Below are 14,387 nucleotides of genomic sequence, written 5' to 3' on the forward strand. Positions count from 1 at the left end.
AAAGAGCGTCTGCTTTGCATGATCTGGGCAGATTTCGTTTGGGTTGCTGATGAATGAGCACCAGCTTTGCCTCCCGTTTATCCGAATGGAAACAGTCTGCTTTGCATGAGCTGCGCAGTTTTTGTTTCTGCAGTCGCTTCAGTGAAAATTCACAGGAGCTGTTTCTAAATCTTTCATTTTTAAAGGTTCCCTGATGTCATATCAGTATTTTAACCATTCAGTCTTTTATCTGTTACTAACAGGAGACAAGTATTTCTTTCATTTTTGTCCATCATAATAATGTTTGTTTTCGTTCTGGGTGTTTTTCATCACGTGTCGTTCTGTTCACTGTCATCTCTTTCCGCGCTCAGTCAAAGTGACCTTGGTTTTAAACTAGGACAAACAATCGCGTCAGGGTTTTAAAAAAAATAAACGCTATTCCTCACATGCTGAAGAAGCTGCAAGACTCCCCCAAAGGCAAGTGTGCACACAGGCTGTCCTGTCCTTGCAGAGAGCTTTCACGTAAAGGTGAATTTCAGAACACATAAGCCTGAAATGGAGTGGATAACAAAACAGTCATAAATCCTTTAGAATTTGATCTTGGGACTGTTTGCACTAAAGACCTTATAAGACTGAATATGGTCCAAAAACTGTTTGATAGAAAATACCAGGGTGTGTCATCATGACTGCTATAGAAATAATATGCCTGCTTAACACCTTTGTTACATAAACCATACTATAGTAAACTTATTGTTTTAGCGTGTAGACTTTTTGGATTTCTCGTGAAATACTTGAGGTGTAGAATGTTCCATGGAACGTTTTCAGGAGGGGGGAGCAGACCTCTGGCTGTTTCCTGATGGACGGATCAGACCATGACAGTTTCAGCTTTGCATGTGTGGGACTGGGATTTTAATTGAGGATCCAGTATTGGAGGTTTACATGTCTGATGGACATCATCTTCTGAGTGTCGCGGGGGACACAGAAAGGGGAAAGCTGCCCCCACCCCAGCTCTGCAGCCTTCGTGGAAGGTTCCAGTCCCACCGATTCATAATTTATTACATGCATTTCAAACAGGAAATCTCTCTGAGATGGAAAATAATGTCTGTCAAAGGGTTACCCTTCACATGGAAGTGGGGCAGCACCATGTCTCATATATACTCTTTGATTTAATATTTATTGTTTGAAAGAATATTTATTCATGCAGTAGTATGCTTGATCTGTCCATCCGGCAAAAAAAAATACTAAGATGAAATTTCATCCAGGGCTGGGACATTGAGTTTCTCTGACCAAACTCTTCAATGTGAAGAGTAATGTGATTTGAGATTAATCTGGTCATTCGGTAAAAAAAAATTAAACCTGTTGTTTAAGGAAAGTGTAGAGTAAACCTGAAATGTACCACAGTGAACATAACTAGGCCCATACTCATCATCCTACTGTTGACCACCCATCTCACTGATGCAAACTATGCTGGTATGAATATGTACAACGTGGTTATCCTAAAGTTTGGCTTTACTCAATACCTCTAAACAGCTTCTATGGCTCCCCTGCTTCTCTGCTTTCATTCTGCGGGGTAGTGAGAACTGCTGGGAGACAGAGCTGATAATTGTGTCTTCATGGTGACTGAACACCAGCCGTTGGCCAACAGCTGCCTCAAATGAATCCCAGCTGGCCCCTATCAGGAGAGTGGTTTTGTTACCTTTTAAGTCAGGTTAGCTGGCCTTCAGAGAAGACCTTGGGTAGTATGACCTGTGTGAGGTGTACTATGGCTGCCCACTTATTGAGGATAGGGGTTTTTTGTTTTGTTGCTCATATTTGTTTGGGCTTCTCTGATGGTTTTCGTTTGAGTTTTAAAGTGGCTTTGTTTGTTTCCCCTGTACTAAAGTTTTTAATGAGGTCAACTTATCCTGTGTTGTGTAAAACCTCTACCCCACAACACGCTGCATTTAGTTTGCCGATGGCCTCCCGTTTCCAGTACGTTGGACGCATGTTTATATAGCATTTACTGGTATTGCCAACATATTTCTGACGGAAGTACAGAAACGTTAGTGTAGCTAGCTGAAAGTGTGGTATGACTCAACGAAACACCCACACAAACAGTGAAGGCAAGCTGGAGGTAGACTGGGGACACCAGTATTGAACGCGACAACGCTATGAGTAAATTCTTTTCTTGCTCAGTAAGTTAGTAGTCTTTACATCACAGGTATTCAGTTTCAACACATTAAAATTTATAGAGCGTTTGCAGTTTTCAGGCAGGAGATAAACTTTCAGTCTGTCCATCTTTCTCTTGCAGTGTTATTCTTTCTCACAGTGCGTGACACTAGGCATCTGCATTTTACATCAAAGAATACGTAATGTTTGGGTTTATGGAGCAACCCGCCCCCCTTTGCCTCGTCATTAATCAGGGGCAGGAAGTGTCTTGTCACGCTGTGCCAATAGATGTTTGATGATATTTAAATCGTATACAGTTTCTTCTCCAAGGTGGGAGGAATGCTTCTGACATTTTTCTCTTTATTAGATCAAATGCTTAAATTGAATTGACTTTGATGCTGGTAGACAGCTTCATGATCTCATCAAGTGCCTTCCTGGAAAATGCTTTGAATATGTTCTGATGAATGAATGAATGAAGGAATGAATATGATGGATGGATGGATGCCTCCTATTGCAAAGTTTTTCTTTCCTAAAACCCTTTTCAGGAGACGTTTACATTCTTTGTTCTGCATGCTCTGACAGTGTATTAAGAGTTTCAGTGGCGTAAGAAAAACATATTTTTCCTGTAACGTTATGACTTTAACACCCTGATCCTTCTTAACACCTTTAATTATGAGGCGTAACTCTCATGTGACGTGAATCTGTGCATAAAAGTGGCTGCTGTGTGCCTTACTCTAACTTTTAGTATTGTGATCAAAATGTGTGGAGTTTGTGGAATTATAAGAAAATGCAGAGATGACAGCTGAAATTATGGTCAAGTTGAGTCACATCTCATTGCTGTGACACTGATATAAGGTCATGCTTTGCATATGAAGCAAACATAACCTGCTGATCATGATGACAACAACTTCAACTTACACACCCACCTGCCATCTGAGAGGCTGGTCTGAGCAAATCAGAGCAAAGTACAGGGCTCCCCAGTTCCGGTCCTGGAGGGCCAGTCTGCTACACAGTTTGCAGATTTCCCTGCTCAGACATACATACTAAACCTGGTAATTAGCTGGCGAGCTGAATAAGGTGCGTCTGAGCAGGGAAATCTGCAAACTGTGTAGCAGACTGACTCTTCAGGACCGGAATTGGGGAGCCCTGGCATAGTTTGCTTAGGCAGGCATCTGGTGACAGGGCTGTTTCCTTGTTTTGTTTGATGTGTCCAGTTCTGCTGAGATCTGGCCAGAACAGACAGCCTGCATGCATAAGACGGGCCACAGTCGATTTTCACAATATTTCACCGATGATGCCAGATGTTACTGTTGCCAGTGAAAATATTGTCTCCTTGATTCAGAGAAATGTTTGTGGGTACTATTTTTTTTCCCTCATTTTAAAATGTTGTTCCTGGAATTGGTGCTTCAATTTTTCCTAGAAGATGGTGTTAAAACTAAGATTGTGGATAAACTGAAATGTTGATGAGCTGGTCTAAGAGTGAAAGTTTTCTGGTAATTAACTAGATAACAGTTAGAGATCCTGATTAGTCAGCAGAAGCTCTAATTAAATCTTTTTACAAAGTAAGTTCTCATAAATGTCTAAATAGTAATTCACTGCCCACTTACCCAAATTTATGTATGCCTTATAATTCTTGAAACTGCAGCATAGAAATCATGTCAGCTCATAAAAGAAGGCGTTAAAGAATTATACATGCATACTTTTCTTGCATTAAACCCATGGAAACTTTAATGTGGGAAGCATTATTCTTCACAAACACCTTCCAAATGCAAGACATCAGAAGCAATGCATTCAAAATAGAGAACCTGAACTGAAAACATATCACTGATACAAGTCATCGAATCAGCTTGATTTTCATGGTCTTTCTCACCAGCAGGAGAAGTTAAATATGAAGTTGCACAGCAGAGTGATGCTTTTAGTACTATTAGTGTTGGACAAATCAGTGTATGACCCAGAAATCACCTGAGGCATGTTTGTATGACTCTTCTGGAGATGGTATATTCTCTGGTGATATTATCATCATCATCATCATCATCATCATCATCATCATCAGAGGGCAGCCACTGAGTGGCCTGTTTGTCGCCTCACACTCTGCCCTCCATGTCTTTTGCAGGTTTTCTTGTGGTGCGCTGGGTTCCTTCTGCATGCAGTCAGGCTAATTGTTGTCTCCAGGTTTCCCATAGACTATGACTGCGTGTGGGCCCTGCCCCAGACTGGCACCCAGTCCAGATTGTCGCCCAGCCTTGTGCCCAGTGCTGCCTGGCAGCGTAGTGACAGTGTGCTAATGTAGTGCTTCCTGTAGCACTGAGGCCTTCTTTGCTTTCCGCTTACTGATTCAAAGCCATGCTTTCTCCTGCTGAAGTTCTTCTGGGTCCCATCTGCTCATCATTTTCTGCTCCCCTTTCTACTGGTGAGGAAGCACTGAAACCATGCTGAGCAATCACCAGTGGTGGATAGTTCAGGTCCAGACAGTAAAAATCCATCAACCACCAACCAGTTGAGTATAATGATCCACAGAGTACTGAAACAAAACCTTGGTTTGGATTTTTACATTCTGGACTGGAGCTATCCACCTCGGGAATTTACTTCAAGATGCAAAACATTAGGTGAGGTAGTATTGCAGCCTGGTTTGAGTTGAGTATGACCGAGAGAGATTTATGCAGCCTGGACTATTGACCAAATGAAGGGGAGATAAAGATGTAAGATACCAAAGTAATGCTGGAAATGTTGAAGTACACACATTTATGGAAACTTACTTCCAAAGTGACATGCAACTGAGAAAGCAGGAATGTCCATGGAATCTGAACCAGCAATCTCCTGATCACAAGCATTGGATCCTAACCCACTGAGCCACGAGCCTCCCTGAGACGAGATGGAGTCTTGGTGGGGTACGTTTTCACCCCAAAGCTGCTCATTGTCTCTGGATGTTGCTTTAGTTCCTCTCCACATAGGTCTCCTCTGATTGCATTTTACAGAACACAGATTCTGAATGAGAATCAGCGTGGTTAAATCAGCTCTTAGTGTGAATGGGGGTGGACACTGCATGGCAAACAAGGCTGCCTGTGCAGTGCATCCCCAAGCGAGCATCCCTGTGCAGTGTAAGCTGCACATTTTCTGAGTTCTTTCTTTGGTGTTCACTTATGATATATGAATCTCCAAGGGCACATGTTTATAGTGCAAAAGTTTTACTCGGATAGAGGCATGATGTTCCATAGTGGAGAGAGAAGCTGTTCCGGAATCCTCTGAGTCTGGAAAGTTTTGGGATGGTTTCGCGGTGTTTCCTCCAAGGGACCTAAACTGTGTGGGGGAGCTAAACCGCACACCTGTCTTCCCACAGAACCGCGTTGTTGTAAACTGCAGCTGTCACACACAAACCTGTAACCTTACCTGCTGTGTCATATTTCAGTATAACAGTTAAATAACGCAAAAAAACTCACCTCTCCCCATCAGTGTGAAACGCAATCATGACATCGGCAGGCCCAGGAGAAAGGTGATGTGAGTAATCAGGCTTAGAATGGCCGTCCGGTCGTGTGATATGAATAATGATGTCATCACGGTACATCAGTCATGTCATAGCTCGAGCTCGTGAGTCATGAATCGACATCATGCTGCTTGGTTACGGCCGACAAGCCAACTGTTAAAATCTTCCATATTCATCGTGAATAAATTAGACTCGAAGAATCTGTTGTCACGAAAGATGATAACTGGTAGGGGGGAAAAAAAACCCAAAACAGATGTGGAGAATTCAGATGTTTTACTGCGCGTGTGTGCGTGTGAGGCGTGAGTCAGATTTACCGGACGCACAGGGCCTGAAATGAGCCGGAATAATGTGGGGTGGCTGCATACCTTACCAAAAAGGTGCACTTTTTTCAGGAAACAGTGACTGTTTTGGTAGAAAAGAAAGCAGAAGAAATTGTAAAATTTTTGCTGTGTATGAACTGACAGTTCCATGGAATTGGTTTAGTCATTTTGTGAGACTTGGGCACGGAGTCGGTTGCAGCCCATTAAGTGGGTTGCATGAGATTGCATAAGATTGTGGTAGGTGCTGTGTGTTTGTGCTGTTTGGGATTATCTCTATGTGGGTGTGCTTCTGTGTCATTCACGTCTGCTCTTTCATGCCTGCAGTTGTACCTTTTGTGTGTATATGTGCAGGCCGTCTACAAACCAAAGAATAAACACATTAATTTAAATGCTTGGTAATTAAACACTTAGGGCCTACTCATACTAGGCCCGGTTGCCCTCCTCCGCTGGTCTGCGCTCATACTTGTGTTTTAACATTCTGGGTCCCAGCATGCTTTCATCATCATGTGACTTTTTGTGTTGAAGAAAACATCTGAAGGAAAGCTCCGTCAGGGCACAATGGCGGTCATGATTAATGTACTTATTTTATGGTTTATTTGGGGTCATTTTGGGCACGGTGACATATGGCCCTCATAGATTTAGTGAGTATGCAGCACAGCAATTTTCATTTATTAGTGCTCCATGTGTAAGATATTGTACCAAATATCTCAGAGTTTTTGTTATATCCAGTTGTTCTTGGATACTCTCGTCAGTCCAAATTTCAAGCAAACGCTGCACCTCTGCCGTAGACCAAGGTTTTGTTTGTTAAATATTTGTCTCTACCCCATCTGTATAGTCCACCCCATCCGCTCGGTCCAGGTTCGGTTCATGTGTAGTGTACATGTGTACATGCATGCACTAGTTGCATCGCTGACATCATATCTGTGTTCTGTCCTCAAGCACGGTATACATGCCTGGGCTCGCTTGCCGAGGTTTGGTGTGTGATGCCCAGGCACGGTACACAGTGATCACACTTGTCAAACGAATGGGACTCTGGGGGTCAAACGTGCTCGGGCACAGTACAGATCACCGAGTGTGAGTACATCCTTTATAACAAGATACTCGGAACTGATTGGTTACATGCTGAAAGAACACACTGGTTAGGAAATGATGTCAGTCAGTGTCAGTGACTCTCTGTTAGCAAGAACCTTTCACTCTGCTTCAGCTAGTTGTGATGGACGGAGCAGCCTGTCATAATCGGCCAATGGCAATGATTCAGGTAGACCGGGGGCGGGTCTAATGAGAGAGGAAAGCCAAATGCTAATGCAGACACAGAAATATGACACTCATATGGGACAGAAAACCTAAAGTACGTGTGTCTGATTATAGATATAACTGGTATAGTGCCAAGAGTTCATGAACCTTGATGAGATTAAATGAATTTTGAGATGTTATACTACCATTAATGTTGGTGCAAAACAAACAAACTAGCAAGCAAACGAACAAACAAAAAGCTAATCTCTTCTGAACGCTTCATGATGAATTATAATTCATTACAAATGCCTTTAAAATGTTTGCCGTCATTGACAATAGAGTTACCCTTTAAGTAAATAAGACAATGTCATGATAATTCCAGTCTGCACATCTCAGAATTTGTGTGCACTGGAGACAAAAGCTGTCCTGTAGCTGTAAAAACATTGACTCCATGTCTGCCATCGCGAGACATGAAGAAGATGGTGATGATTTGTTGTACCTTTCTGAAAATTGTCTGAATTGCTTTGCTATAAGTAGAGCTAATTGATATTAAAGGGTTTAATCTGGAACATACTGACAACTTTTATTAAAACATCAATGCAGTGATGATGTCAGAATTACACATTAGAGTGCCGTGTGTGCTTTGATGAGTAACAGAATAAGTGTAACTAGATCGTCTGGTCCGCCAACCAATCAGGAGGCTCTTTGCTTCTGCAATTGAAGGTCTGCTATTGGGTATATGAACTGAGTGGCCTGTTCAACCCTGTATCTGCCTCAAACCTCACAGTTTCATTTGTCTCTGGTTGTACAACTGTCAATGCATCACCGAGTGTGAGTAGCCATCTTTTTTTCAGCCCTTCTCCACCTGTCAGTAGAAGGAGATGCGTCAGGCTCACACAGCTCAAATGATAGGTGCAGCTGTGTATTTATTAATGTCTAGGAGAGAAGCGGCATCTTGTCAGGCTCTGGCTTTAATCACCGATGTCATACTGCTTCCTCAGGTGTCAGTGCTGGTGGTATAAATAAGGACTGACATAAGAGAGCAGCCGTACAGTCTGGCCACTTTGCCTTTTTAAACCCCGAAAAGGACATGCCCTTTTCACCAAATAGGCAATGATATTTCAGGACAGTGGATAAAGAAGAGACCTTGGGGCATAATTAGGTCCTGTTTTCATTTCTAAAACCCTCTACGAGTGTGAAAACACCCTAAAATAGCCGGCGTCGTTTTAAAGGCTACTGGGCTGACTTCTCCTGTGATTCTCCGCCTTGTGGAGTTTCAGTCAATCTGTCAACTCAGCAGGTGCTGACCCAGTGCCCCAAAAAGGAAACATCACCAACTAGTCTGGAATGTTTGATTGTGTCGGATTAATGTTGGGTCACAATTATTCCCGCAAGTGACTGAACCTGAAAGTGAGCTCATGCTTCTGCGCGGGGTTAATCTAAAATGATTATTATCCTGACAAAGCAGTTTTTTGCGGTCCTTTGAAAGCGGCAAGGAGCGTGAGTGGCTGGCCAAGAATCTCCAGGAACTGGTAGCGTGAGTGTTTGATGACAACATTTTCTTTATTTCCATGTCTCTACATTTATTGGCTTTAAGAGGCTTCTTTGTGGACTGAGGACAGAGCAGATAAGCAGGCCATCTGCAGCCCAAGCGGAGGTCTCTCTCTCCTTCGCATGTGACAGTTTTGAGAGCTCCTGTAATTCCTTCTTGCTCTTTGTGCAAAGAGACGGTCAGAACAATAGCACACATTCATGTCGCCTTGATTATTGGATCGGACAAAGACCAGGCACACAGATAACCCCTTTGTGGCCCAGAGCGAAGGTGAAATAGAGGAATATGTCATCCTCTGTCCTTAAGCGCTGTTAGCAAAACCATCTTGCACTGTAATTCTCAAGATAATGGTGACCTAGTGAATGTAAGCTCAGCATCTCCAATATTCTGTAGATGCTGGACTGTTGCTTGGTCTGAAAGGGCTATGATAAGGCTATAGAAGAGTTTGAAAAGAGGAGCTAAATTTATTTCCTCCTCTGAAGTCCTCTATATGATATCCATTATAAAATATCTATTGTCTATTTTAAGGTCTTCCTGTGTCTTATGTTGCTGTTATTAAATTTAAAAACTCTGATGCTGGTATTGAAGTCTGAAGAGGAGAGGCCCTGTGGTTTGAGACTCGATCCGGCCCTTCCCCTTCCACCTACGGTGGCTTGATCCTCTGCCGGAATTCGCTACCTGCCCCCTTCAGTTGGCGCTGTTTGTCCTGACCGAACGCTGGTTTAGATGCAAACCTGCATCTTCGCCTGACATCCCATTCAGTTGCAGAAGCCTCTCATTTCATAGACATCGGAGATGCTTGTGAGGTATACTATCTCTGTAGGGCTTGTGTTCTGGCCCATAATGCATCTCTCTGCTGATGTGGGGAGTAAAAATTAAGGTACATAGCTAATGCGTGCAGAGAGATACAGCATATTTGATTCGTGCCTCATAACACAAAGTCCGTCCTGAGTAATATGTCAATAGAGGCTGAGCCAATGATTATTAACAACTTAGCATCTCTGACTTTACCCTAGTAATGTCCTTAAATTGTACATTTAAAACCATCCTAAATAACATCTAACGTATAACGTCTTCTTCTTTAGTCCAAAAACTTTATTTGACATGAGCAAAGCAGTTTACTTTTGGGTGACGGTAGCCAATTTACATTGAGCAGTGAGGAGTAATTTCCTATAGAACTTATTTTTGTTTCACAGTGTGGATGCAAAGATGCATGTTAATTTGGTGAGTAACGTCATGCTAATCTGCAGATCATGTAGGGGTCTGGGGGCTTAAGGTCTCCTCCAGCAAGTGAAAAACTCAGTGAGTCATTTACTGCCGCCTGAAAAGCTTCAGGAAAGAGTAATGTTTTCCATCTCCAGCGGATCCAGCCTTACTATGGAAAAGATAGACGAGATAGCAGATTCCGCTTATAAAAATATCCAAAAACGGATGAAAAATAGCACATTTGTTATTTTCAGCAGATAGCTGATAGTATCTGAAAAAGAGCTCTTCCTCTTATTGTTGTAAGAAGCGCCTCCTGATTCATTCCAAGTTTGCTCCATCCCAGAAGCTTCCATACCTCTTGTGGGAACTTCATTAGCCCTCAGCTATAAATTCTGCCTGCAGTGCGCAGCTGTATTTAAGAAATATTACTCTCGCCACGGTAGATGTATTATCATACATTTATATTTTTTTACGGTGGTCCCACATATTGTGTCGGTCGTTGTGACGGGCAGAATTGTCAGCTTCTGTGGAGCCAGTTGGGGGGGGGGGGGCGGTGTATCAGCGATATGGGTGGGGGTAGGGGGTGCCATCTCCTTTCTTGTGACCATAATGTGACGTGAAGGAGGGCCCTTTGCTGTTGGGCGGGGGGGCGGGGAGGCACATAGACTCCTCCTCCAGTGTCCTCCACAGTGAACTCTACTAGATCCCCCCCCCTGCAGAGCTCGGACTGTCTTCCAGTGTGTTTTTTACTTCTTGGCCGGGATTGAAGTGAACAGACTGTTTCCATGGTAGAGTCCCGTCGGAGCAGCAGATTTGGTAGCAGGCCCTACGCCGTACTGCGCTCCCCCGCTGCCAGGGCTGTGCCGTGACCTTTTCACGTTGGGAGAGACGCTGAACGAAAGGAAAACGAGAGTAAGCCTGAGTAATACTACAACTGCCCGGATTTCCCCAAAGATGCCAATAGCAAGTGCAAAAATATGTTTATGAATCCCCTATGAATGTAAATCTGATTTATTAACGAAGGTGATGGACTGATATGGTTTAAATGCTATGACCACTATGTATGTCTGTATGGAAAGTTAGATTTGCCCTTGTAACCTGTGTCACACTGATGGATTTAATGCAGCTCACATGGTACGTTTTCTGTTGGCCAGCCTGGCGATTTTCCAAGGCCTTGGGGCATTAATGAATCACCAGGATCGCACGCTTGAGCTGAAATCGAAGTGACTTTCCTATGGACGCACGAGCGGGGGATCTGTTTTTATTTGGTGACATGCTTGTTATGATGGTCTCTAGCAGATTAGGGGGTGACGTGACAGTTGGAGACTGAAATGTCACCTCGTTAGAAGGATGGAGGATTTTAGTTCCTGGCCGAGAGCAGCAGCATGTAAAAGAGGTACTATGGAGAAAGGTTTAATCATCATGATTGTCTCTGTCTGTCCATCGCTGTCTGTCTCTCTCTCTCTCTACTCAGTCTTTCTCTCTTTCTTACTGTCTCACTATCTCATGCATATTTTCCCTTGTCTTTATTTATTTTTCTTTCTCTTAATGATTTCAGCTCAAAGTAATCACAACATACTACTGTTCATTGTGTCAGGTTTTAATACGGCCTGTATTATGCATTAGAGATGTGCATTTACTTCCATAGGGACCATGTGACTCTGAAATCACAACCTGCAATCAGCTTTTACACAAAAACGAATGACTCCGTAGCTGGACAATACATGTCAAAATAAGAGTCAGGGGCCGACTGATCATCAGTGTTCTGTGTCTGATCCCTCTGAATCCTATACTGAAGAGTGCCGCTGTTGGCTTTGGAGGATCATCACAAGACCACATTTTATAGAGCTGCCGCATTGCAAAAGGGCACCTTTCCTAAGACATTTGCATTACATTTACTTTATTTGGCTTTTGTCTGAAGCGACTTACAAATGAGGCAAATGGCACGTCGCAAATATACGGCTGTCAAGGAGTCAACTAGGCATAAGTGTGACTAGGCTGAGTTTCCATTGAATGCACAGTTACCAGCGTGTGTAGTATAGGAACAAGAGCCACAGAACAGCTTCCAACAAAGCAAGAAGCTACTCCGACTATTCAGTGACCAGAGGTGCAAGAAGTCAACTCTGATATCTTGTGAGAAGACATTTCATGTCATTTATGCAGAGCTTAGAAGTTGCAGGTTCCTGGCGTGTCTTGGGGATAGATTTTCACCCAGGATCTCCATGGACGCTCCTGGATCCTTATGGGATGGATGGGCTGCCGCTCCAGTGAGCTGAGAGGTGCACCAGCGTGTTTCACTAGCGCCGCCGGGCCGTTCCAGAGTGAAAGCGCAACCGGCAAGGGGACGCCTTTGTGGTGTCATGTGACACAAGCTGACATGTAAGTCTTATGTTGTCCAGTGTGTCAGCTATCCCAGGAATCACAGGCGTCACAAGCAGTAGCAATTCAGAGACACCACACACAATCAGCCACCTTCCAACTACATATCTAGTGCAGGGTAAAAGGGATTGTCGTTTATATAGTAAAATCAAGTTGATTTTGGAATACTTCAAAATACTTCAAAAAATACTCTGTATTCTATTAGAGTACCCTCAGTCTGAATTGCCATGGGGCGCTTCACTCTGTGTGTACCTGACATGTGCCTCCGGAGATACACTGGCATCCCACCCAGGGGGTGCCCTGATTCTGGGATAGGCTCAGGACCCCTGTGACCCCAATTAGCAGGCGGTTATAGGGGAGAGAGGGCCGCCCAGTGATTGCATTGGGCGCGGCCTGCTCTTCGCATGCAAACTGTGTCACAGTCTGGATTAGCAATGAGAAATTGGGTTGGTTCTGCCCAGAGATGGAAATCGGCACTAGTCCCACAGTGTATAGCTTCATTAACCTTTTAATCCAGGGCCGCTAGCAAAGGGCCCTCCCGTGCCCCAAGATACAACTAAGCCATTAATGTCATGACAGTTCTTCCCCAAAACAACATTCTTGTTGTGTTTTTTACACCCTTCTTTGATTCCAGAAAATATCCACAAGTACGGATCACTTAGACTCTCAAAGGGTTTCATACCTCAGCGGGTTTTACTTTGTGTCCAGAAGGTTGTTGGTTTGGATCCCTTGGCTAGCAGACTAATCATATTATCACTGGGCCCATGAACAAGGCCCTTAACCCCAGCCAGCCCCAGGGCTGCTGCTTGCTGTCTCACCCCTGCTCTCTAAGGAGCCCCCCAAGCTTTCCTCACTAAAAAGGCTGATGTGTGGAGATGATTATAGGGACGCGATTGTGATGCGGGTTTCTATGGAGATTCCTGTGTCCAGCATCCACTACAAACAGCTTGTTCAGAAGAGTTGGAAAGGCATCTTGGTTCAGACTCCCTGCGTTCAGACTCTCTGCAACTTCACTAATGTTCACGTTCTTCAAAGACACAGGCAGTCCCCAGATTAAGACCGTCCGACTTATGGACAACTCGTACTTAGAAACAGACTGCCATAAAGCCTATTATATTATGCGAATTAAATATAATGGTTTGTATTAAGAAATGCACACACTACTTTGTGTCGCTCATGAAAGCATTGCGTGGCTTCAGTGGTTCATCAGCTCGAGGTACAGTGCAGTGCAGTGCAGTGCAGTAAATATATACTGTAAACTAAGACAAACATTTGACTAACTGATGCTAAATAAGAATCATATGTACCTGTTCTGACTTACCTACAAATTCAACCTAGAGACTGACTCAGGGAACAGATCTTGTTTGTGTCCAAGGGACTGTCTGTACTGAATATTTTTTTGAGACTAAAAAGGACAGTGTCATAAAAAAGACGGATAACTCAACTTCAGCTGGATACATGTATGGATGGATGCATTTGATTGAAAAAGTGCCCCCATTTTTTTTTTTTAAGAAGCTTATATAATCCATCTTCCACCACTGCTTATCCAGCACAGAGTCACCGCCTAATCCGAAATCCTAGGGCACTTATGTGTGAATTTGGCTAATTCTGAAAGCGAGTCTGAGATCAAACTCCATACAATATGTGAGTAATGAATATATGAGAAACTGCAAAGTACCAATGGTGCCTTTGGTGGGCGTTTGGACGCAGTGCGCAGTGTGCAGTGGACTCAGCAAGGATACAACATGGTATGTCATCCGGGGTTCTGGAAGCCTTCTGTTCTGGCGTTATCTCCTGTCATGGCATTCGTCCTGTTTGTGCCAGTCTGGTGGAGGAGGACACGACTCTGTGGTTCATTTTGTTTTTATCTAGTTGCTTAGTGAATACTCCTTATCTGCAGTGACACTTTATACGGTGTTTACATTGGCCTGTTTTTTTTACCATTGAATAGTTTGTTGAAGAACCTTTAAGTACCTTTTTTGTTAGGCACAAGCTACCGCTATAATAGCAAGCACAATTTAACCATTACGATATCTGCTAGTCTTTGCTTGTAATATACTTCTTCAGACAAGTCTAATCACACGGCGAT

At 43.4% G+C, this 14,387-nt stretch overlaps 1 protein-coding gene across 5 annotated transcripts in view; it reads left to right on the forward strand.

Annotated features, from left to right (window-relative positions):
- Positions 1 to 14,387, forward strand: part of LOC111837709 (C-terminal-binding protein 1) — a 77,151-nt gene that overhangs the window by 23,128 nt on the left and 39,636 nt on the right. Inside the window, exon 1 of one of the 5 annotated variants that reach the window (XM_023800000.2) lies at positions 8,436 to 8,698. The exons of 3 other annotated variants lie outside the window; for them this stretch is intronic. The gene's annotated coding sequence lies outside the window, so the exon portion shown is untranslated. Of the gene's footprint in view, positions 1 to 8,435; positions 8,699 to 14,387 lie in introns of those variants that run through there. One more of the 5 variants, XM_072718568.1, reaches the window with a different exon arrangement.

This window comes from Paramormyrops kingsleyae, chromosome 12 (assembly GCF_048594095.1).
Source record: "Paramormyrops kingsleyae isolate MSU_618 chromosome 12, PKINGS_0.4, whole genome shotgun sequence".
Taxonomy (NCBI): Eukaryota; Metazoa; Chordata; class Actinopteri; order Osteoglossiformes; family Mormyridae; genus Paramormyrops; species Paramormyrops kingsleyae.